The following is a 24262-nucleotide window of genomic DNA, read 5'->3' on the forward strand; positions in this document are numbered from 1 at the left end:
ATTACACTCAACCCTCCATATTTATTTATTTATGCATTTCCAACATTAATACCCCGCCCTTGTCATACGAAGGGACTCAGGGCGGCTTACAACAATTGGCAAAATTTAATGCCTACAGCACAGTTATAAATCAAAACCAGTACATACAATCAATTAAAAATTATTAAAATACAATATAAAAATTTAAAACATGTAAATATATCCATTCATCCAGAAACCTCATGTTTCATCCTTAAAATTGGACCATGTCGACTTTGCCATTTACTCATTAAAAGCTTGAGAACATAACCATGTTTTTATAGCTTTTCTAAAGCCCAGAAGGGTTGGGGCTTGTCGAATATCTCTGGGGAGGGTGTTCCACAGCTGGGGGCCACCACTGAGAAGGCCCTGTCCGTCGTTCCCACCAGCCACACTTGCGAGGCAGGTGGGACTGAGAGCAGGGCCTCGCCAGATGAGCTTAGGGATCTTGCTGATTCATAGAAGGAGATACGTTCAGACAAGTAAATTGGGCCAGGACCGTTTAGGCCTTCATAGGTCAAGACTAGCACTTTGAATAGGGTTCGGTAGCATATCGGCAGCCAGTGGAACTGGCTTAGCAGTGGGGTGGTACGCTCCCTGTATGCTGCCCCAGTTATTAATCTGGCTGCCGCCCATTGCATTAATTGGAGCTTCCAGGCCGTCTTCAAAGGAAACCCCACATAGAGAGTGTTGCAGTAATACAAACGGGATGTAACCAGAGCGTGGACCACCGTGGCCAAGTCAGATTTCCCAAGATACAGGCGCAGCTGGTGCACAAGTCTTAGTTGGTCGAATGCTCCCTTGGCTACCGCCAAGCCCTGGGGATCCAGGCTCAGTGATGAGTCCAAGAGTACCCCCAGACTGTGAACCTGTGTCTTCAGGGGGAGTGCGATCCCCTCCAACACAGGCTGTAACCCTATACCCTGTTCGGCCCTTTGATTGACCAGGAGGACCTCTGTCTTATCTGGATTCAATTTCAATTTGTTCGCCCTCATCCAGTCCAACACAGTGGCCAAGCACCGGTTCAGGACCTGAACAGCCTCCTTAGTACCAGGTGGGAAGGAGTGGCAGAGCTGGACATCATCTGCGTACAGATGACACCGCACCCCGAAATTCTGTATGATCTCTCCCAGCGGCTTCATGTATATGTTGAATAACATGGGGGACAATACTGACCCCTGCGGGACCCCACATGACAAAGGTTGTGGGACCGAGCAGGTGTCCCCCAATGACACCATCTGGGAAGGACCCTCCTGTAAGGACCGGTGCCACTGAAAGACCGTCCCTCAAAGACCCATCTCCGCAAGGCGTCCCAGAAGGATACCGTGATCAACTGTATCAAAGGCCGCTGAGAGGTCCAGCAGAACCAGCAGGGACACACTCCTCCTGTCCAGTTCCTGCCGTAGATCATCAACTAAGGCGACCAAGACTGTCTCGGTACCATGTCCCGGCCAATAGCTGTCCAATTGAGTGGGATCAAGTGATAGCTTTTTCAACAGCTGTTTGATCACAACCAATTTAAGGCCCGCTGGAAATATGCCTTCCTGAAGGGAGGCATTCACCACCACCTTCACCCACTCGGCCAATCCCTCTCTGGCTTCTCTCACCAGTCAGGATGGGCAGGGGTCTAGGATGCATGTGGTAGCCCTCATCTCTCCAAGCACCTTGTCCACATCCTCAGGCTGAACCAACTAAAAAGAATCCATCAAAATAGGACAAGCAAGTGCTCGTGCTACATCCACGGAGACTGCCATTAATATGGAGTCAAAGCCAGAGCGGATCAGAGCAACTTTGTCCACAGATTCAACCAAATCATGGCTCAAAAACATTCAGGGCAAAAAATCCAAATCTCAATTTTGCCATTTTACATAAGGGACACAATTTTACAATATCACTGTATATATATAATGCGACTTCAGCATCCACAAATTTTGATATCCACTGGGAGGTATCCTAGAACAAAACCCCAGTGGATATTGAGGGCCCATTGTAATTCATAAAAGAAGTAACCCGTACTTTAAAAAAATACATATATCCAAGTCACTATTCTGATGCTAACAACTTAAAAGTCATGTTTCTTTAATGAGTTGTTTTTAGGGGCTACATGGTATAAGCATATTAATTGATTTTTTAAAAGGAATTAAGAGACAATATACTAGCATATTACTATCAGATGCCACAACAAATTATTTTTATAATGGTTAATATAACAGTGCATGCTGGCAAGTTAGATTTAATGTTAACATCTCCAACCTCTGTATAGAAATAATAAGGAAACTGTATCCTATTTATTAAGATCTATGCACAAAAACACTAATGAGACTGGCTCTTATTTATTAGGATTACATCCAACTCTCTTTAGAAAGCTGCTCAGTTTCAAAACAATGCTGCAGCATCAAGCATTGGCTTTCTTTTAAGCGCTATCAGAACAGTTATTTTTCCCCCCACTTTCCCAACAAAATATACCACTACAGTCATGTTGGGGAAAATGACTATTTCTGTCTCCACAGTTAGGAAGAAAAATGGGAATTAACTGTTTATGACAAGATCTTCTACAAAAAGGGCGCACAGACTGAAACAGTTTTATAAGACATCATCTCTTGTGTACAAAAACCTTCAGCCCTGTAGGTACTCAGGTATGGAAAAACAAGAGTGTGTACAGCAGGACTGGACAACCTATAACCTCCAGATTTATCTCACAGTCCCCCGCATTGTCTTTAAAAATCTTAAATAAACAAACAGTCTCTTTCCCAGTACACTGTCAAGTGGAGAGATAGAAGAAAATGAGACTTTTTTTTTTGCCCCATCCACAACTGGTTCCAGCCCCATCCACTCTCTGTATAAAATTCCTGGCAGGTTATCTCCAAAGAGAACATGGTCCTTGACTGAAATGAGGCTTCTCGCACACATAAACACACACACATATATAGGTTGAGCATCTAAAATTGTCGACTTTGGTGATTGAGATAGTGATACCTTTGTACATAAACTTTGTTTCATGGATAATTTTTTTTTACAAATATGACTTTAGACTATCTTCGGATATGATCATAAACAAACAAAAATGAGTTCATGTTTAGATTTGGGCCTCTTCTCCAAAATATCTTATAATATTATAAAAATACAGGTATTCCAAAATCTGAAATCTAGAAACACTTCTTGCCCAAGCATTCTGAATAAGGGATACCAGATAATCTTCCTAGGAGGAAAGCATCACACTAAGCAAACTTCCAGATCTCTCAGTTGGACCCTTATCAAACAATCTATATTTCACCGTCTTTCTCCGAGGTCTCCAAGAAGATGCACATATAGGTTCCTACTCTTTTACATCTACATGTTCTGTCTCTTGGAGGATTACTGTACTTTCAATTTACAGATACACAATTTGTTCATTTGAAAGATTTATACACCACACAATTTTATGAAACTATGAAAGCAATTTATGGAATATTTCAAACCTACACCATTACAAAAGAAGACTCTAATTGCTTCAAAGCTGAAGCAATTAGAGGAAAAATAGCAGGTCTGCCATCGTGGGATATTTACAGTATATTGAAGTGGTTTAATTCCTACACAACTAAGATTAAGCTTCTTGTCAGTTCTGTGAGTTTTGATTTAACAAACTGTGTTATATTGTTTGTCAGTCACTTTGATCCCACATCTGCACAAATACAGCACACATAGAATATACTTAGGCACAAAGACACACAAAATGTTGCAGGTCCCATTTGTCCAGGGCCATCACGAAATGCAGTCCAACGATTTGTGGAGGACTATGAATTGTTCAGTCCTGCTCTATGCCACTACCAAAAGCAAAGAACTTTGTCACTGGTGAGACTATGTGAAACAAATCTAACCCCAGGTTCCTCTTTTTGAGATGACAATCCTTTAAACCTATCCAAAACCATCTCTCCAAAATTCCATGCTAACATGCTCCAATATTTTATCTATCTTATTATAAATCTTTGTCTTGTATTTTTCTTTTCATTCTGCAGGGCAAGAAAGATGAGAAGCTGACCCTTGGAGAAAGGACTAGTGAAACATGAGAAAGCTTGGCATCAACTTTACTCCTGCCAGTAAGTAGGGTACACATTGGTACAAGTCCAGCATGACCTAATGTCATCAAGTAACAGTGTCTGCTTGAATTTCACTTTGATCAATGAGAAGCAGAATTCTCTCTAGGCAAACATCCCAAGTGGATCAATCCACATCTTCCAATTACACCCCTCCCACTGCTTCCCAATTTAGCATCAGTCAGAGAGGCAGGCCCATATGTGATGCCCTGCACTTCTGACCACTGAACAGGGCCGGCCGGAGATATTTTTTGATGTAAAGCGGGGGTGCTGAAAAGCGCCCCCGCCACCGGCGCCCTGGCCCCGCCCAGCGTGCCCTGGCCCCGCCTCCCACGCTGCGTGGGAGGCGGGGCCAGGGCGAATAGTGAGGGGGCGGGGGCCAGAGTTGGCCCCGCCCCCCGTGCCCTGGCCCCGCCTCCCACGCTACCCCCGCTCGCCCGTCTGGCCTTTTGTAGCAGGCCAGACTCAGCGGAGGTTTCTCCAGGCCGCGATTGCGGCCTGGAGGAACCTCCGCTGAGTCTGGCCTGCTACAAAAGGCCAGACGGGCGAGCGGGGGTAACGTGGGAGGCGGGGCCAGCTCTGACGCCGCTCCCCCCCCCCCCGCCCAGCGTGCCTTGGCCCTGCCTCCCACGCAACGTGGGAGGCGGGGCCAGGGCACGCTGGGCGGGGGGGCGGCGTCAGAGCTGGCCCCGCCTCCCACGTTACCCCCGCTCGCCCGTCTGGCCTTGTGTAGCAGGCCAGACTCAGCGGAGGTTCCTCCAGGCCGCAATCGCGGCCTGGAGAAACCTCCGCTGAGTCTGGCCTGCTACAAAAGGCCAGACGGGCGAGCGGGGGGTAGCGTGGGAGGCGGGGCCAGGAGACGGGCCAGGGCGCACTGGGCGGGAGGCGGGGCACCGTCAGGGCGGTGCCCCGCCTCCCGCCCAGCCTGACGGCGCCCCCCCGGGCCTGCGCCCGAGGCGGCGGCGTCAGCTGCCGCATGAGTGGGGCCGGCCCTGCCACTGAACAATGAAAAACTTCAGACTTGACTTTCAATTTCTCCCTACTGATTTTAGACCTAGTACTTCACAAAAAGAGATAACCCAGTTATGTACCCCAAACTTACCTAGATCTATAATACAATCCTTACTGGCAATATGAGTAGTATCTGATGTTCTTCTGCTAAGCATAGTTAAAGATATAGGAAATCTTTGTGCTAACTGCACAATAAGAAGTGATTGGTCAATATTGCATCCCTCATTAAGAATGAGCATAGTTTCCATCATTGTTGCTAAAAATTAAGATCATATATATTAACATATATTTTACATTACAAATGTTATGTAGACTTTCCACTTAGAATGAAAGGGTCAGGAGGATTAAAGAAATAAATAAAACCAAATAGGGAGTCTAGCCATGCCGGGAAGATCAGGGTATATCCACACAGGAGGGGAGAGAGTAAAAACAACATACAGCGAGTAGATAGCCTTTGGTATCCTTTTGAATACATATGTTATTTCTATGACATTATTTACTGTAGGGAAACCTCAGAAGGAAGTAGGTGGGGATGTTCAGTTTGAGGCTTCAGCATCTCCTTCCTGTACAAAAGTACAAAAATAAGGGGACCTCAAGCACTTGTTGTTTCAAACTTTGTGTCTGAGAAATTAGGAGACACTGTGAAGTTGTAGTTCAGGTACTGGAGACCAGAGTTCAATCCCCCACTTACCATGGAAACATACCAGATGACCTTGGACAAATCAGACTCAAACTCATAATATGGCAAGGGAAAATCCCTTCTAAATAAATCTTGTCAAGAAAATGCCTGGCACATTGTATGTCAGGAGAAAACCTTTACCTTTAATTCATTAATGACTTGAAGGCATACAACAGCAAGTCTTACTTGCTTACAAAGGTGAAAAGCAGGTTCTCCTCCTCCTCATGTACTTCTGAGGAGGTGGTAATAGCTCAATCCCTGGCATCTCCAAGTACACCATGCTGTTTTTTGAAGTAAGATAATAAATGGTGAAAAAAAAGCACCTAATAGTCACAACTGACAATAGGCTGAGCTACACAAATGAATAGGATAAAGTGTTTTCCTGAGTTCCTATCCAAACAGAGAAAGGTCCAATCATCTATCTATTAACTCACAAGTAAAAGAATGCGCTCCATGCAGTCATGCCGGCCACATGACCTTGGAGGTGTCTACGGACAATGCCGGCTCTTCGGCTTAGAAATGGAGATGAGCACCAACCCCCAGAGTCAGACATGACTGGACTTAATGTCAGGGGAAAACCTTTACCTTTAAAAGAATGCAAGATGCAGCTACATCAAGGGCCAACATTCTTTCAAGGAAACTTAACAAACACTGAGGTAGGATACCTGAATAACACCCCATTTCCCCTCATCCATGGGAGCTGACTACACAGAAAATACTATAAGACACATCTACAATACTTATGTAAGTGGCAATACATTTCATTGAATCCAACAAGTTCATGTAGACACACATGGCACAGGCAGTGAAAAGCTGTGCTTCAGGCATTAGATTTGTGTGCAACGCTTACCTTGACCCACCACCATTACCATACATGGTTACTTTCAATGCATGGAGGCCAGAGGTCTGAAGAGAAGTCTCCAGTGTGTGTGTAGAAACTCACCAGAATTCCAGCTCTTATGGGGAGCCTCTACAGACAACAGGGATAAGGTGAAGAAAGGGAAGAGCTAACATATTCCTTTTTTACATGTTTAATATAAAGATAATGCCTGAATAGATGTTAAAGAGTTCATTAAAGGCTCTTTCATGCCATATCATTACAGCACTATAATTCCATTTTAACTGCCATGACCTCATTGTATGTACCTCTGGGATCTGTTGTTTAGGGAAGAACATTACGGATTCTCAGCCAGAATTCTAAATACCCTTCCCTAAACTGCAAACCCTAGGATGCCATAATACGTTGTCAAAATGGGATCATAATGCCACAATTGTGGTGTGAAAAAAGCCCAAGTCTGCTGCAGAGGACCCAGAATTCCAAATACCACTTGGCTTTCTGGGTCATAACTAGAATGCGCTTCACAGGTGGCACATGGGGAACCAACCAATTGGAGATGTCAGATTCTAATTAAATATTAATTCCCAGAGAATTTGTTATGGAAATATGCACAGCAGCTATGTAAGCCTTGGTCTTTAAAAGGTCATCCAGAACCCCAGAGGAATAAGGGCAGGGTATCCAATGAGCAGTGAGACCGCTGATCAAAATGCTTCCACCCTGAACCAAATAATGTGTTCAGATTTAAACTCGGCTGTGCCTCAAAGCACCAAAGAGTGGTAAAACCAGCAGGGTGCCTAGAGTCTCTATAATGGAAATGGCAGTGTCGAACACATTCATTAATGATCTGTGTAGTCTGAACTGGGCAACAGTAATATAAATGCATATAAATGGCTCACTTAACTAGATTATACTTTCAACAAACCACTCTTCTAATCATGCTCCCATCTAAGCTTTTATTCTAATAGTATGTGAAAGAGAAACGTGTGTTTGTGTGCATTTTCTCCAGGCAGAAAATGTCAAAAATAAAATGGGAAACTCGAATGATTCTGCATCTGACCTATGCCTGTAAAAAGAACAGCCCCTGCACAATTTTTCAAGAGCCTTAAACCCAAGATTAAGATAGTCCACTGCACAGCTAGCACAGGGAGAAAAATATGCTATGTTGAGAATATCAGACAGAAAGAAAAGATACTCCTAGAATACTGTTACTAACATGTTAAGGCTTTAAATTACTGCTTAGAGGAAAAATATCCCCCCCCCCCCCAGTCCTTTTCAACACTTCACTGTACAGAAGCTGTCAAAAAATAATACGTAATCCAGAATTGGAATTTCCAAATACTGTTGTGTGTTACAGTTTGACCCACTGCAACAACACTATTTCAAGACATAATGTCTCACACCTCCTACTATCTCTGGCCTCAATATTCTCCTGTGTTCTCCACCAAACATCTTTTTTGTTACTTCGTGTTTCTCTTTGTATGTGTTCACACTCATTTATTTTTTTTAATCAAGCATATTTAGGATTCAGATTTTTCTTCCCCAGGGCAAAGGATGGCAAAACATAAATTCATATGAAATCGGAAAACCCATCATGCCCATAGAGCTTCAGACTCAAACAGCCTGTCATGTGGGGGAGAAAGTTAGCTCTCTTACATTAATGAAATGAATTGCCAGATACTTGTTAGGTTACTGCACCTAGCTTTTGAGCTGAAATTCAGCTTGTTGGGTCACAAGTGTTTCATCCTTTGGGTTTTATATAAACATCTGGCCTACAAAAAAGGTGCCATAATTCAAAAATATGATTCGGAATATATAGACAAACAAGGCTAACAGTATTGAGTGCCTATCTATAGTCAGCTGAACCCAAAAACCTCCATACAGATGTCTAAAATGCTTCTTCTGTGGTGGTTTCCTCATGTTCTCACTTCCAGCTTCAGCTTCCTGTGCCACATCAGGTTCCATTGCAGAAGGTCTGTCACAGTGCTTAACAAATGGCTTCTGCATAGACCACAAGCCCCAGTAAGGGGAGCACAGTAACGCTATAGAAACCCACACACATCACAATTAATTCTGCACTGTATTTTTTGATAATAGTAGCAGTAAGGATTTGCATAATTTATATAGTGTTTGCTATTTTAGAAATTTTTTGAGGATACAGAAACTCTTCACACAAAAAAGCTATGAATGCATAAAAATAAAAGCCTTGTCTCTGCTTTTTTATGTAACAAGAAAAAAGGGGGAGATTGGGGAAGAATGAGGGCGATGAATGGATTGAAATGAACTAGATGAACCATAAGGCGAACACGCCATTATTTATTCTGATCAACAAGTAGGTGGGTGGAACTTTCTGACCTGATGCTTAAAAGTAAGTCCTTTCTATAAACACAAGCTCTTTTTAATCTGTTATACAATAGTCTCTCAACATTCTTATTGAACAGTGCAGAAGAAAGGGGCTATTCTGCTAATACCACAGAAATGCAAGAGAATGAAGAAAACAAGGCCATTAAGAGGAATGACAGTGGCTGGAAATTACAGTACAAGAAATCAATGATGGGCTTCAATGCAAGTATATTGTTACCATTGTGTGCCTTCAAGTCACTTCTGACATATGGAGAACCTAAGGTGAATTTCTCACAGGATACTCCTGGCAGAATTTGTGCAGAAGGGATTTGTTGTTGTCTTTCTATTAGGTTGAGAGGCTGTGACTTGTGCAAGATCATCCTGTGCGTTTGCATGGCTGAGTGGAAATTTGAATTCTGGCCTCCTAAGGAACCATTATGTCCTAACACAGTCAAGGACTAGTAGAGTAACAGTTATGTCTATCAGGCTTTTTTGCCCATTTGTGCTATACCTGGAACCAGAGGATAAAATGTAATACAATCACGAAGTTATTTATGTGCATTTTGTTCGCTTTTCCCTGCTTTCTTTTAACCAAGGAACTGATAAAATTGACACATTTACAGCAAGGAAGGGATTGATTATAAGATAAAATATGAGGAGGGAAAACCCAACCCTTCAATCTTTGCACACATCTATACTCACATCCCCTTGAAGAATTCCAATACAGTATCTTGAAGCTGTATCTCTTAGCACAAAAAAAAAATAGGCAGATGTTGCCACTATGACCACGTGGCACTCATTTGGTCTTATGGTGAAATGCTATATTTGATACCACAGAACAAGCAGTGACAAAAAAACAAAACAATTCAGTATCATAGCCTAGTCTCTGCCTTTTCTCAGTAATACTTTCCCACTATTAATTCTTTCAACTTTTACATCAAGACTTAGTGGTACCCAAATCTGTGTGAGAAAGTAAAGTTGTGGCATTACTGTTCTGCTATTGGATCACAGAAAACAAGAGGTGATCTTTATGGTTGACCAAAAACAATTCTTTCAAAGCATGTGCACCCAGAAACTTCTCTACCCAAAGTATATTGGGATCCATGAAAAGGAATTACAGTAGAGTCTCACTTATCTAACATTCTGGATTATCCAACGCATTTTTGTAGTCAATGTTTTCAATATATCATGATATTTTGGTGCTAAATTCGTAAATACAGTAATTACTACATAGCATTACAGTGTATTGAACTACTTTTTCTGTCAAATTTGTTGTATAACATGATGTTTTAGTGCTTAATTTGTAAAATTGTAACCTAATTTGATGTTTAATAGGCTTTTCCTTAATCCCTCCTTATTATCCAACATATTCGCTTATCCAACATTCTGCTGGCCCGTTTACGTTGGATAAGTGAGACTCTACTGTACTTGAGAAGCATCACCATAAATCTGATCCTGGAACAGGCCGCACCAAAAATTCACTTTTTGACATCAGTATAAAAATGAACCACAGACTTCTAAGCATTTCATCACATCAAAACCCAATGATAACAACACATACTTATAGCTTCTACTACCAAATATAGATACAATTCCATCTATTCAGAACAGAGGCAAAACTGAGAAATGCATTCTCAACTGACAAAACACATCTACAGAGGTCAAAAAATCAAATCAACAAATAAAGACAACACGGGTTACTTAAGAAATGTCTACTACAAGACAAACCAAAAACACTGTGGGTTGTCATAAGCAGCCTCTAAGTGAAACCACCAGATGCATAACCATTTCTGGAGAACAGCACAGTCTTCTCACAGGGCCTAGGAGATAGCCGTTTATAGGTTTGCAGTCTGAGTGTTAAACAACTATGACTACTAATAAGGGAGATAACATGAATGGTAATATAGGGACAAGACCCTGTAACAAACTCAGATGCCAACAATGTCCTCTCATCTACTTTGGAAGCAACAGTAGGGAAATTAATAACATCACTTATCATTTCAGAGATGCATTTACTTTCTGATTCACCAATACAACACACACCATTCTATGTCAGAATTGATCCCCTACACCACGGGTCCCCAAACTAAAGCCATATGCGGCTATCCAAGGTCATTTAACCGGTCATTGGGTTGCTCTAAGTCTGAAATGACTTGAAGGCACACAATAACTATCTTAATTAACTAAACTATCTCATCAGCAAAAAGCAGGCCCACCCTTTCCATTGAAATTATGGTAAGTTTATGTTGGTTAATATTGTTCTTTCATACATTTTTTTCCAATACAAAAAAATATGTCCAGTGTGCATAGGAATTTGTTCATGTTTTTTCCAAACTATAGTCTGTAAACTGCCCCTCAGTTGAGGGCAATTGCCCTATGCTGTACAATGGACAAACAGAACATTTTTACACAAAAGAATAAAGGGAGAAAAATCTGACATAAGAAATGGCAATAGAGGCTTTCTCCATGTCTTGATGGCTCAATTTCTGACAACTCGCTGTTTTGACACTTGCCAATTACAGGCAAATTCTATTAATTTGAGAAGGGACCCAAACATTGTCAGTTCTTGTTGCCTACAAGCCTTGTTTAGGGCTGCTTGTACACACATGCAGGATGTCAAGGACTGCATGCAAAAACCTTATATATTCAAAAGTGAGACTGCATATCACCTAATCTAAGGCGCCAAGAAACATAAGGCTTACCCTATTTTTGAAATTTCAGAAATTGGTGAATCCAAGGCACCATCAAATCTAAGCTGCATCTTGTTTTTGAATCCCCCTAAAGGGGGGAAAATGTGCCTTAAATTCAATTAATTACAATATAGTGTGTTATTTACATTATTCAACAGCCAAAACATATTTGTGAGAGAAAAAACAGGTTTCACTTTTCAACCAATTCCACTTTCTGGTCCCTAATCCATCAGATAAACAGAATCTTTCTGCAGGGCATTTCAACTGTCCGGGCCATACAATACATGATTTACAAATTGCAAATATTGATAACAGAATTCAAAGGAAGACTGGAAAGAAGAACAACTACAGTAGAGTCTCACTTATCCAGCATAAACGGGTCGGCAGAACGTTGGATAAGTGAATATGTTGGAAAATAAGGAGGGATTAAGGAAAAGCCTATTACACATCAAATTAGGTTATGATTTTACAAATTAAGCACCAAAACATCATGTTATACAACAAATTTGACAGAAAAAGCAGCTCAATATGCAGTAATGCTATGTAGTCATTACTGTATTTACGAATTTAGCTCCAAAATATAACGATGTACTGAAAACATTGACTACAAAAATGCTTTGGATAATCCAGAACGTTGGATAAGCGAGTGGTGGATAAGTTAGACTCTACTGTACATTGAGTTGAATTCACAAATTCCAATCCCATTGTCAGATATATGAACAAAAATAATGGTTTGATGATACATCTGATATAAAAAGATCTCACAACTGAACATATCAGAAGGAATTTCCTCTGAGTGGGTTTTGACCCTGAGGGAACTGACTTTTGGTAAGCAGACGTACTGCTTTCACACATCAATACTAACTGACCGCTTTAAAGATCTCAACTCACACAGCCCTTTGAAGATTTATAGCAAGGGCAACCATCTGCATCTCTCTGGATCCTATTACATTCTATCCCACTCCCACGACTGAATAAATATCCTTAATAACCCATGACTTTAATATTACTCTGTCATTGCATCTGAGGGAGCAGATTGATATTCACAAAAGCTCATGCTCAAATATAAATCAGTTGGTCTTAAAGGTGCTGCTAAATTCCCTTTTTCCTCCCCATCTTTCTTTTCTTTTCAAAGAACAAGAAAACACTCAAATGTAGGCACAAGGCACCACCAAAGTGCAAAAGGGAGAAATTGATTTTGTGCAATGTATTTCTAGACAGGGAGACTGCAAACCTGAGTCTTAAAAGCCAGCACATGTGATCAGCCAAAAAAAGAAGCAAGTACAGAAAAGCAATCCAAAGTCATGCATTTTTAACGCTTTGAAGCTGTGAGGATCCAATGCAAGTGATGCTATGAAACCCTTGCAATGCACAGAGGTACCATTCTTGTATACATACAGAGGGTGTGAGGGAGGGAGGTGTACATAACACTGGTGTGGAAAGTGTGTGCTTGTGTGCTTCAACACTGAGGAACATTCAGTATATAATATACAAATTAATATTTTTAAAACTTTACATGAAGCCAATGGCACAAAGCATCCCAATGTGATACCCAATCAAATGTGAAGATTTCTAAAACAGGAAGGGATGTAAAAAGGAAGGAACAGCAAGTCTATTCTCTGAAATCACTGATCCACACAGCTATAGAATTTGTTTTCCTTAAATAAGATGAAATGTAAACATGCAGAACATCAATCCATCTAGCCCTTATCTCAGTAAGGATACCGGAGGTCTTTTTAATTGATCTTTTACAAGAAAAAGGTAATACAACTGACCTATGCTATTGTCTCACTTCTCATAGCTGAGAACCATAATCAAATTGCAAGTTTTCTTGAATAAGAGAAAGAAAAGAATAAGAACAGTGCAAAAGTAAGCATTTGTTATCAGAGGTCTAAATTATCTGAAGAAACATCAACAATGTCAACTTATAGAATTTGCTTCTCTCCATCACTGAAGCTTTCCAAGATGGGAAAAACTGGTTAGTAAGCCAGTTCTTTAAAGGCTTCTGAATGAACACACAAAATTAAAAATACTCAATACAGGATTCTTTGGGGAAGGAGGGGGGAGAGATTAAATTTGTAACTGTGTTAATCAAGAATCCTGATGAGCTGGGGGTATATATGATTTCCCCCCCAAAAAAGCTGTTTTGAAATACAGCTGAGCAGTGTAAGAATATTAAAGGCTATACATACATTATGTCAAATGCATTGTCACACTTTCACAAACCTAAACATGTTCTTTCATCTCTACCAGACAGTGCTTTTCATAGCTCGTTAGGCATCTTTATAAAAATGTGATGAATAGTAACGGCTTAAAATGACGGTTTTTCTCCTCTTATCATCTAGGTTTTATTGGACTCCAATTAGTTACGTTTGTTGCTTCTTTAACTCTTCGGATCAAATCAACTTTTTTCATATACTGTATGCACATCATACACACACATACACACACGCACACACGGATAGGTTGGGCATTTGTAGGAAATTACTTACAGTTTTTGTTTGTTCCAATCGTTTGGCCCCATTTCTTGTTTCCATCCGCCGCTGACGGAATGGGCAGCTATACAAATGGGCTTTTCCCGTCCAAGGTCTGAAAAAAAAAAAAAAACTTTTTCAGGCCTTGGACAGCAAAGGGCCAGACCCTGCGAGCCGGGCCTACGAGCCATCAAGCACTCAATGCATCATAAGCCTGGCTCGTAGGGCCTACAGTCGAGCGCTTGACAATAATCTGTCAAGTTAGGATCTGAATGGCCCTGAATGGCCCTGAATGGCCCCTAGGCTTGATGGGCAGAAGAAAATCGAGAAAAACCAATAAAATTTGGTTTTCTATTTTGAAAATACATTTTTTCAAATTTTCTCTACCCAGTGAGAAGGTCAAAGGTGTCCTGGTAGATAGCCGAGACCCATCAGGCAAGCCTTTATACTGTCAAGATTGGAGATGTAAGGAAATAAAATAAGGTAAAAAATGTCAGCAGAAGCCAAGCTAGGATAGCATTACCTTTGGTTTGGACATACTGAAACTCAAAAAATAAAGCTCCTGTTTGATGTGCTATAACATTCTCTTCTTCCACCATAAAGTCCCCATTCCAGTGTACCTACTATAGTATAGTACTTTTCTAGCCGTGGGTTTACAAGCTCCAAAAGGCTGAGCACCCAATGTTGAGAAGAAAACCAATTTTAGGGTTTGTGTACTGTGAGTCAATGTATGTCAAGGTTTCAAATAAAAGGGTTGTTACAAAAAACTCAATAGCAAACCTGAAAATCATCCTATGAAATCACTCAAACAGGGTGGCATCTGTCCTGCTAATGGATGACTTCACACCACACTAAGCAATCACAAAATGGGAACACTTGAAGCCAACCCATAACAGCATAACCACATTCTTGGCTCATCAGGATTCTTGATTAATATTGTTATGAATTTAATATACCCCACTTCTCCAAAGAATCTTACACTCTGTATACACTGTGTGTTTATGGAATTATTTTATATGGAAATACAGTAGAGTCTCACTAATCCAAGCCTCGCTTATCCAAGCCTCTGGATAATCCAAGCCATTTTTGTAGTCAATGTTTTCAATTATCATGATATTTTGGTGCTAAATTTGTAAATACAGTAATTACAACATAACATTACTGCATATTGAACTACTTTTTCTGTCAAATTTGTTGTATAACATGAAGTTTTGGTGCTTAATTTGTAAAATCATAACCTAATTTGATGTTTAATAGGCTTTTCCTTAATCCCTCATTATCCAAGATATTCGCTTATCCAAGCTTCTGCCGGCCCGTTTAGCTTGGATAAGTGACAGTAACAGTATATGACCTCTATTTCATTAAATCAAAATTATCTTGACTCTTTACAAAATTGAACTCAAAGCAAGACAGATGTCATAGGTCTGAATTGTTTGCCCAGGTCATGCCTAAAAGGGAAAGTTTCACTAATGCAAGGTGAAAAAACTTACCTATCATGTAACATATGTTTGAGATAGGCATTAAAACATGAAATTACAGCAATTTGTTCTGCCTGAGAAATTGGCTGTTAATACTTCAATATTCAAAACATATATTAATTATTTTACAATGTCTGCAGTAAGTAACCACATTCTGGCGGGGAACTATGTTATTGCTATTTTCCTTCAAGTCGTTACCAACATATGGCAACCCTAAGGTGAACCTATCATGGGGTTTTCTTGGCCAGATTTGCTCAGAGGAGGTTTACCACTGCCTTCTTCTGAGGCCAAGAAAATGTTTTTTAAAATGCCTAGGTAGTACCAAACAAAAGCCAAACCTTTCAAGAGCCAGGTAGTTGTCATAATCAGAATTGCAATAATAAAAATGCCCAAAGGCATCTGGGATTGCTACACAACTCAACACACCAGTTGCAGAAGTGGATGCCAAGTCTCAGTTTCCCCAATCATAGGAACAGAGGTATCTACAATAGGTTTGTACAAATGGCTGAATTTCCTTCATCTATTGAGCCAATAAATCCAACAAGAATCCAACAAGTCCAACAAAAGTTGTAAACACAATTTTACTGTATTTACTGTATTTTAGTTCTGCTTTTACCACACTGTTATTTAATTGTTTTTTAAATTTTGTATTGCGCCTTTTAATCTTGTCTAGTGTGGGATGAGTCCCCACAGGGAGAAAAGCGAGACAATAGTAATAATAATAATAATAATAATAATAATAACAACAACAACAATAATAATAGGAGAAGGAGGAGGAGGAAGAGAAGCAGCAACAGCCGCCGCCGCCACCACCACCAACAGGCCTTTTGCAACCTAAACTTTGCAGTTATTTGGTAAATTTTTCAGAGTTGGTTTTTGGTTGAAAGAGGGTTGACAGTCTGGTTGGATGAAAGAACAACATCTTATTAAACTGGATTTAGACTTATGCCAATACAGATAAACTCAAGAATTTATTATTGATGCTAGTACAGTGTGCCCTTTCATACTGTAACCATTCAAAACAGGGTCAGATTTTTCGAATCACGTGCCCTTCCTATAAATGCATGAGCACAATATATTACTGGGAAGTAATTTAAATGGTGTAACAGGCCAGTTCATCTCTGCCAGACTTTTCCTAGAAGCTGCTTCCTCATGAAAGTATATAAATAATTCAGATATCAGTTTATTTTCTACCAGCAGATGAAGTTTCCTTTGGAGATATGGCGACTTATCAAAATGATTTCAGATACTAATCTAAGAAATCCGTGTGGCCATTATCTTCAAGTACTAAACTATATACAAACCACAGATTGCAACAAAAGGTAAATGAGTGTATTACCAGTGCAGCAAAAGTGGCATGTAGATTCCTGGACTCTTAAATTCTACCTTCGTCAGAAGCACTATCTGAAAACTTAGTGACCAAGATGATAAATTTGGTGTAACAATAGATTCCTGGGTGTAGAGCCACAGTCATGTAGCCATGAAAACTAAAATATCGAAAATGAGCAAAACATTCCACTTCTGCCATCTTCAGTAGCTAAAGATGAAACTGGGCCCTTGGTATCTGCTGGGGTTTGGTTCCAGGACCTCACGTGGATGCCAAAATCCATGGGAGTTTAGATCCCATTTTATACAATGTTACAGTAAAATGATGTCCCTTATATTAAAAAATAATATTTTTCTCTTTTGTGTATTTATTTATTTATTTATTGCAATATTTATATCCCGCCCTTCTCACCCAACAGGGGACTCAGGGCGGCTTACAATAAAACGCATATATAAAAATTGTACAATGCACTATAAAACAGTTAAAAATTATTAACTTACATCGGACATTCATAAAACATATTCTAAAATACAGATGGGCATATTCAATTATTAAGGACTGGGTCTGTCGATTGAGTTCCAGCGTACATAATAATAATTAACGCTGCTAATTGTTATTCGAAAGCCTGGCCCCACAACCAAGTTTTAACATTCATACAGAAGGATAGGAGGGAGGGAGCCTGCCTGACTTCACTGGGGAGGGCATTCCATAAGCGGGGAGCCACTACTGAAAAAGCCCTATCTCTCGTCCCCACCAGCCGCACCTGTGAGGCTGACGGGACCGCGAGCAAGGTCTCATCTGATGATCTTAAGCTTTGAGGTGGGTCGTAGCGGGAGACACGTTCGGACAGATAAGCTGGGCCAGAACCGTTTATATATACCTTTTGTGATTGGGGACCCCCAAGACTTATGATTTAAGACACTGCATCTAACAATTATTTTTCTCATGAGGCCCTTCAAATTCAGAGAAAAGGAGATCTAAATTAATATGTTAATTCACACAATCCATTATACATTTCCTATCCAGCTACTGTCATAGCCAATTTCCCCCTCTGTTTTTTTTTTTTTTTAATTGAGTCCATAGGCTTAAAATGCCATGTTTTCCAAAAGAAGCACGGAAAACTAAGATTTTGTTCCATTACCCTTTCTGGCTTGCTTTCATTTGTTTATTCAAATTTAACTGTAAAAATCATAGCATTTTTTCAATCCTTCTTGGACCCTCTGTGAAGACATTGCGGACCCTAAGTTGAGAACGACTGATCTAAATTATTAATGGGCAGAAGGAATTTCCCTGTACTAAAAATTATTACTTAAGGTTGTATTTTGCAAATAAAAGCATTGGAAGCTCATTCATAAGCCTTAAAACAGACTGTACATCTTGACTGTTGAAAAGAATTGATCTACTGATAAGCCTATGACTGACAAATAATCATCTGGTAATGGGCATATTATCAATGAATTGTCTTATGACAGACAAGAATGTCTGTAAAAACAGTTTGAAAAGAGACAAATAAAGCTTGGCATCAAAACTTGACATTCACTGAAAAAAAAATCACTTTCACCTCTTTACTTCCAAATTGTTTTTTAAAGGAGGTTATCCCTCAAGATCCCCAGGAAACATCTTCCCACCCAACACCAAACATCCCAGCAGGTGTGACGTTTTGAACCTGGGTCCTTAAACGTTTTAAACATAATAGTCTATAATTGTACTGCAGTAAGTAAACATCACACAATGTCACACATTCATATAGGTGAGCATGATTCATTTAACAGCACATTGTTTAAGGCATTACGAAAGCTTATCTACGGGAATGAAACACTTACATTCACATGACATAATTCTAAATAAGACTTAATCCCAACTCACGAATTAAGCTACATAGCGAGGGAGGTCTTCTTTTTTAAAGACTAAAATAACTTGAAGATTTCATATTAACTTCCAACTACTAAGTGGCTTGGGATACCACACTAAATGTACCATTTTGCACCATTTTTATGGAATAAGGCTATAAAGAGATGGAACACGAAGATATCCAAGACAGAATTAATGCAATATTAGGTATTAGATAATAATGGAATGAACACTGGAGAATCTAGAGAGGCCCACAAACATTTAGGGAGATGGGGAGATGGAGACGGGGTATAAATAAAGTTTTATTAATTATTATTATTATTATTATTATTATTATTATTATTATTATTTATTATAGGGAGCAGGAAAGGAGACATGTTTTGTAGCATAAGTAAATGATGTAGAATCCATGGATAAAGGGATTGTACTGTATGGTAAAAAATATATTCGATGAATAAGCATGATTTCAGTAAAATGATTTTTTTTTATTAAAAAACATTAATATTACACCCCTTCTCTCATTTTTGTGGCCAACAGGCTCTACTCAAGATAGTCAGAAACAAGTTCAATTTAAAAACTCTATTTTACCCAATGAAAAAAATTAAAGTGACTCATCACATAATTGAATCAAAATAACCTTCTATCAACTGAGTTGTAAAATTGCAAGCTTTCTGGATTCGTTTTGATGAGTCAAGCACAGGTCCAGGGCATTCAGGGGGATATAAGCAATTTGAAAGCTGCCAGGAAGCAGTTAGGGGAGGGGAGGGGAGAGTTAGTGTTCTCCATTCTCCAGCCCAAATCACTCCTCCCAAAAGAGATCAAAATGGCCCCCTCCTGACCCTCTTTTCAAAAACTTTTTTTATGTACTGAAAGGTATAGAGGAGGAGGCATAGAAAATCAATGCTTAGATACTACGAATGGAAATGGTTTGTCACTCTGGCTATGTTGGCTTTTAAAGTTTTTAAAAGTTTTTATCTCTATTGGTGTTTATCCTCTAATCTGTTACTAATGTTTAACTGTGAAAACGTAACTTAGTTGTGTCATTGTCTAATGTTTGGTGCTGTCTTTATTATTATTTTGATGTGGATGTTGGGTATGATTTGGGATTTGGGTGGTTTCAGTTAGTTTGTTCTTTGTTTATTATTGTAAAGCATTGTTTGCCACAACTTGAGGTAAACTGCCCTGAGTCCCCACAGGGAGATAGGGCAGGATATACATGTTTTGTGTTGTTGTTGTTGTTGTTGTTAAACTTCTTGGAAAGACCAATCCGGCAACATACGTCTGTAGCTAGTTCCTTGCCTCCACCTCCCATCAAGTTAAGTCACAACTATGAAGATCACAGTAGACTAAACTGCCCCAAATAAGATGCCAACAAAAATCCTGGCAGAACACAAGCCAGCTCCAATTACGCTGTCCCATTGACTTAAATGCAAGCTGGCGCAAGGACTTGGAGCCCAAAGGCATGCTTGTTTATTTTTATTAGCTAAAAAGAATTGCTAGAATTTGCCAGCCTGTTCCTCACCGGACATAATTCCGTTCTCACAGCCACACACTGCTCAAAATCAACACAGACATCCAACAGTCATAGTATGTACCTGCAGAAACAAAGAAAATCAGACGTTTTCTTTAGAACATGCATGTTCAATGATTTTATTTACATCACAAAACACATCCCATTGTACTGCACTGGCATCAAAAGCAACATATAGACCACAAAATTGTTCTGAACTGCTCAGAAATCAGCAGCTGAAGCAAATGACCAATAGGTTTACTACACTATCCATCACCTTGATCTCCATTAGACAAAACACTGAAGAGATAGCTCAATGGAAATGATAAACAAATACAGTAGAGTCTCGCTTATCCAAGCTAAATGGGCCGGCAGAAGCTTGGATAAGCAAATATCTTGGATAATAAGGAGGGACTACAGAAAAGCCTGCCGAAGGAGCCAGGGCGCGAGCGGGCGAACGGGGAGGGCCGCAAAAACCCTGCCCATTCACCCGCTCACTGGCTCGGCTCCTTCGTCAGGCCAGGCTGCTGTCCTCCCATCCTTTTTGCCTTGTTTTTATTTATGTTGCACTTTGAAATGGTCATATGACTGGTCAAACAAATTTATTATTATTATTATTATTATTATTATTATTATTATTATTATTATCATCATCATCATCATCACATCCAGCACCCATTGAATTTTTCTACCTTCCCCACCATCTCTCTCTCTCTCTCTCTCTCTCTCTCTCTCTCTCTCTCTCTCTCTCTCTCTCTCTCGCTCTCTCTCTCTCTCTCTCTCTCTCTCTCTCTCTCTCTCTCTCTCTCTATATATATATATATATATATATATATATATATATATACATGTGCGCAAATACAAGTATTCTAATATCCAATGGGAAATCCAAAATACTTCAGGTTACAAGGATTGTGGATAACAGAGATGCAACCTGTTCTGGTTCCTGGCACATTGGGAGGAGAAACTTGTCAGTCGCCCAGATCAAATAGACTGAAAAAGCTCTGCTGTAGCAGACAAAAACAACATTCAACTCTCAGAAAACAAGACCTTATTTCTGAAGGTGCTGCCATTTTCCTGAGGGTATCCTTTTTTCCTTTTTCTTATTATTCTGCTGCTTGTCTTCCTCCACTGACCTTTGCTCCAGTTTGAAATATCAGAAGCAAGTGCTGGGCATCGGCAGTCCTTTAGCTTGGACAAAACTAATCCTGTACATATCCTTGGGATTAAGTCCTAATGAATGCAGTAAGGCTTACTTCTGAGGAGACATGCACAGAAGTTCACTGTAAAATATTCATGGTATCAATTCAATATGAATGTATCTAACAGTTAACTCGCATCAAATAAAGTGTGCTTTACTTTTAGTGAAACGGAATAGGTTTAACACAGTTAATTTGATTAATCTGCCAGACAGGAAAGAATTATACATGATGAATTAATGCTGTATGTTTGTTGTTTAAACCTAAGTTTGTTTACAAGGTTAATATTCATACATTTTGATCTTTCTCAGAAATCTCCAGGATTTTTTGGTCTGGAAAACAAAAACACATTTTTTCCTCAATGGCTCAAAACTTCAGACAATATTTTTGCAGCAGGCATTTCATATTATGTTCTTGGAGAGTGTGAAGATGTTTGATTGCCAACAGATACATTCCAATTGCTAAAGGACAAAATTAACCAACGTGTTTCATGAGAAAACATCTATTAGAAACTTAGCTGAAATTACTTAATCAATTTGCCCTGTGGCCATTCACTACATGAGAATGTACAGCATCATCAGGGAGGATAAGAATCTTGTACTGCTAATATTTTAAAAAATTAATTTAGAGCAAAGGTAACCTATTTTGCAACATAGATTTAAGACCTATCCTTAACCCTGAATCCATGGATTTTCAACAAACATGGCTCTCCTATACGAATATGCTCCCCAGAATATAAAAGACTGCAGTATTGCCAAACAAATAAATCATCCATTCAACTACTAATGAAAAGAATGAGTTGCCTCCCTTCTGCTACAGCAGAAACAGGGAAAAGGCAGTTCTCCTGGATGTAATATTATTAGAAATAGATCTCATTTCCACACATCTTAAAATGGTTTGCAAAAGTGACTAATAGCAGATATTAGAATATGTTAAATGATGCGTTATTTTCTCACATGCAAGAATCCATTTCAAAAGGTTTTGTCTTTCTCCACCATTTTCCAAACTTTTTAAAGAATAATTTTTGCATAAAAGGTAGCTTCTGTACAAAAAAAAATGGTCCATACAATATCAAAAAAGTACTTGTGTACAGAAAACAATTTATTTTTGGTTTAAAAAAACACATTAAAAAGCATCTCACAATAGCTGGCCACTTTCTTAATAAGGTATCTCTAAGAGTCAACTCAGCCTTGTCTGTCATGATCGATACCATTTGTGAGTATTCTTTGTTACCAAGTATTGGGAGATCTAGCTTGTCCCCAGCCCTTTCAAAATGTCAGGAGTCTGTAACCAACCAAAAAACTATTAAAATATAATCATTATTAGCATTTAAATAGGTGTTCTAAGTGCTTGCACAGTTCAGACACCTTATCTCTGCAAACAGGTTAGTATTATTCATGTATTAGAAGTGGGGAAATGAGTGAGCTGCTTGCATAAGGCTACTAACCAATAGGCTTGTGTACGGATTCGGAGAGGTCGGCTCCCTTCGGCCAATACAGCTTGTTCAGCTTAGCCAAATGGCCATAACTGTAAGAGCCCAGGCATCATGTTTTTCCTTCCATTACGGGACCACATGGCAGCGGATCACGGCTCTTCCTCCCCCTTCGGCATCAACTGGGGTACGAAGTGGCTGCCGCATGCTGTTTGCACGGGGTTTCCCTGTGAGCCCTGCCTGTTGGGCCAGTCTGAATAGAATGCCATGACGTGTCTTACACACTGCTTCCTTAACCCCATTGCTCAAAACCAGACTTCCTTGAAAGGAAGAAAGAAAGGGGTCTCAGGATTGGTGCTTCCTTAACCACGTTGCTGAAACCCAAACTCCCTTGAAGGCAAGAAAGGAAAGGGTCCCAGGAATTGTACTTCCTTAATCCCATTGCTGAAACCCAGACTCCCTTGAAAGGCAGATAGGAAAGGATCCCAGGAACAGAAAGGTGAGCCTTTTATGTTCCCCACTGCTGTCAATTGGCTGGATCTTCCCAGATCTTTTAGCAGCCTAGCCGAAAACAGATATTTCCATTAGCAGATTGTTGGGAAGATCCCGAGAAACAGATCTGGGTGACCAACAAAATTTGGATGCCAAAATCGAATTGCACTCCAGTTGAATTGCACAAGCTTACTCACCAAGTTCATTCCAGAATCAAAGTTGGATCAGAGAACGTCAACTTCACAGATTTATTCTCTTCACCCGCAAAATTATCGAAGCCATCTCATACTTTCTTCTGAACTATCACCTAAATTTATCAATATATTGAAAACTCTTCCATTCAATAATCAGTTATCTCAAAAAATTTATCTTGCAACTACCAGTTAAAAACACCTTAAGGAAACAAGAAAGTGGTTTACTTATGTTCTACTGTTGCTAGTTTGTTCTGCTTTTGTTGTGTTTCAACAGATATTTGTGATTATTCTAGATATTTGGAATTTCAGGTTTTTTCCATCTATTGCTCAATACAAAAGGTAATTATATATGTAGTTATTAATTGAAATGGCTCTATGAAAGGTTGGAGGGCCATACTAGTCCCACAAGCTAAATTGGACAGCCGCCCCCCTTCACCAGACCTGCTCCACAAAAGTCCAGCAACACAGCACAATTTGCACAATGCTTTCTCAACACAAAATGAAACACATGGCTTGTAGAATTTCATAGTCATTCTCACCAGTCCATATGGAAAAACAGCTTTCTCATACAGCATACCAATTACCATAGGCTATATTTCCAGGGAAGTAAATGGCAATATCACCTCGGAGTATTCCTTGTCTAAGAAAACAACCTA

General features: G+C 39.7%; 1 protein-coding gene across 7 annotated transcripts in view; it reads right to left on the reverse strand.

Moving 5' to 3' along the window:
- The window catches only part of tbl1xr1 (TBL1X/Y related 1), a 186964-nt gene that overhangs the window by 143359 nt on the left and 19343 nt on the right, over window positions 1-24262 (reverse strand). For 3 of the 7 annotated variants that reach the window (XM_062976774.1, XM_062976772.1, XM_062976776.1), the window contains exon 2: window positions 14142-14238. The exons of the other annotated variants lie outside the window; for them this stretch is intronic. The gene's annotated coding sequence lies outside the window, so the exon portion shown is untranslated. The remainder of the gene's footprint in view (window positions 1-14141; window positions 14239-24262) is intronic. 7 annotated transcript variants of the gene reach the window in all.

This window comes from Anolis carolinensis, chromosome 3, assembly GCF_035594765.1.
Source record: "Anolis carolinensis isolate JA03-04 chromosome 3, rAnoCar3.1.pri, whole genome shotgun sequence".
In the NCBI taxonomy this organism is placed as follows: domain Eukaryota; kingdom Metazoa; phylum Chordata; class Lepidosauria; order Squamata; family Dactyloidae; genus Anolis; species Anolis carolinensis.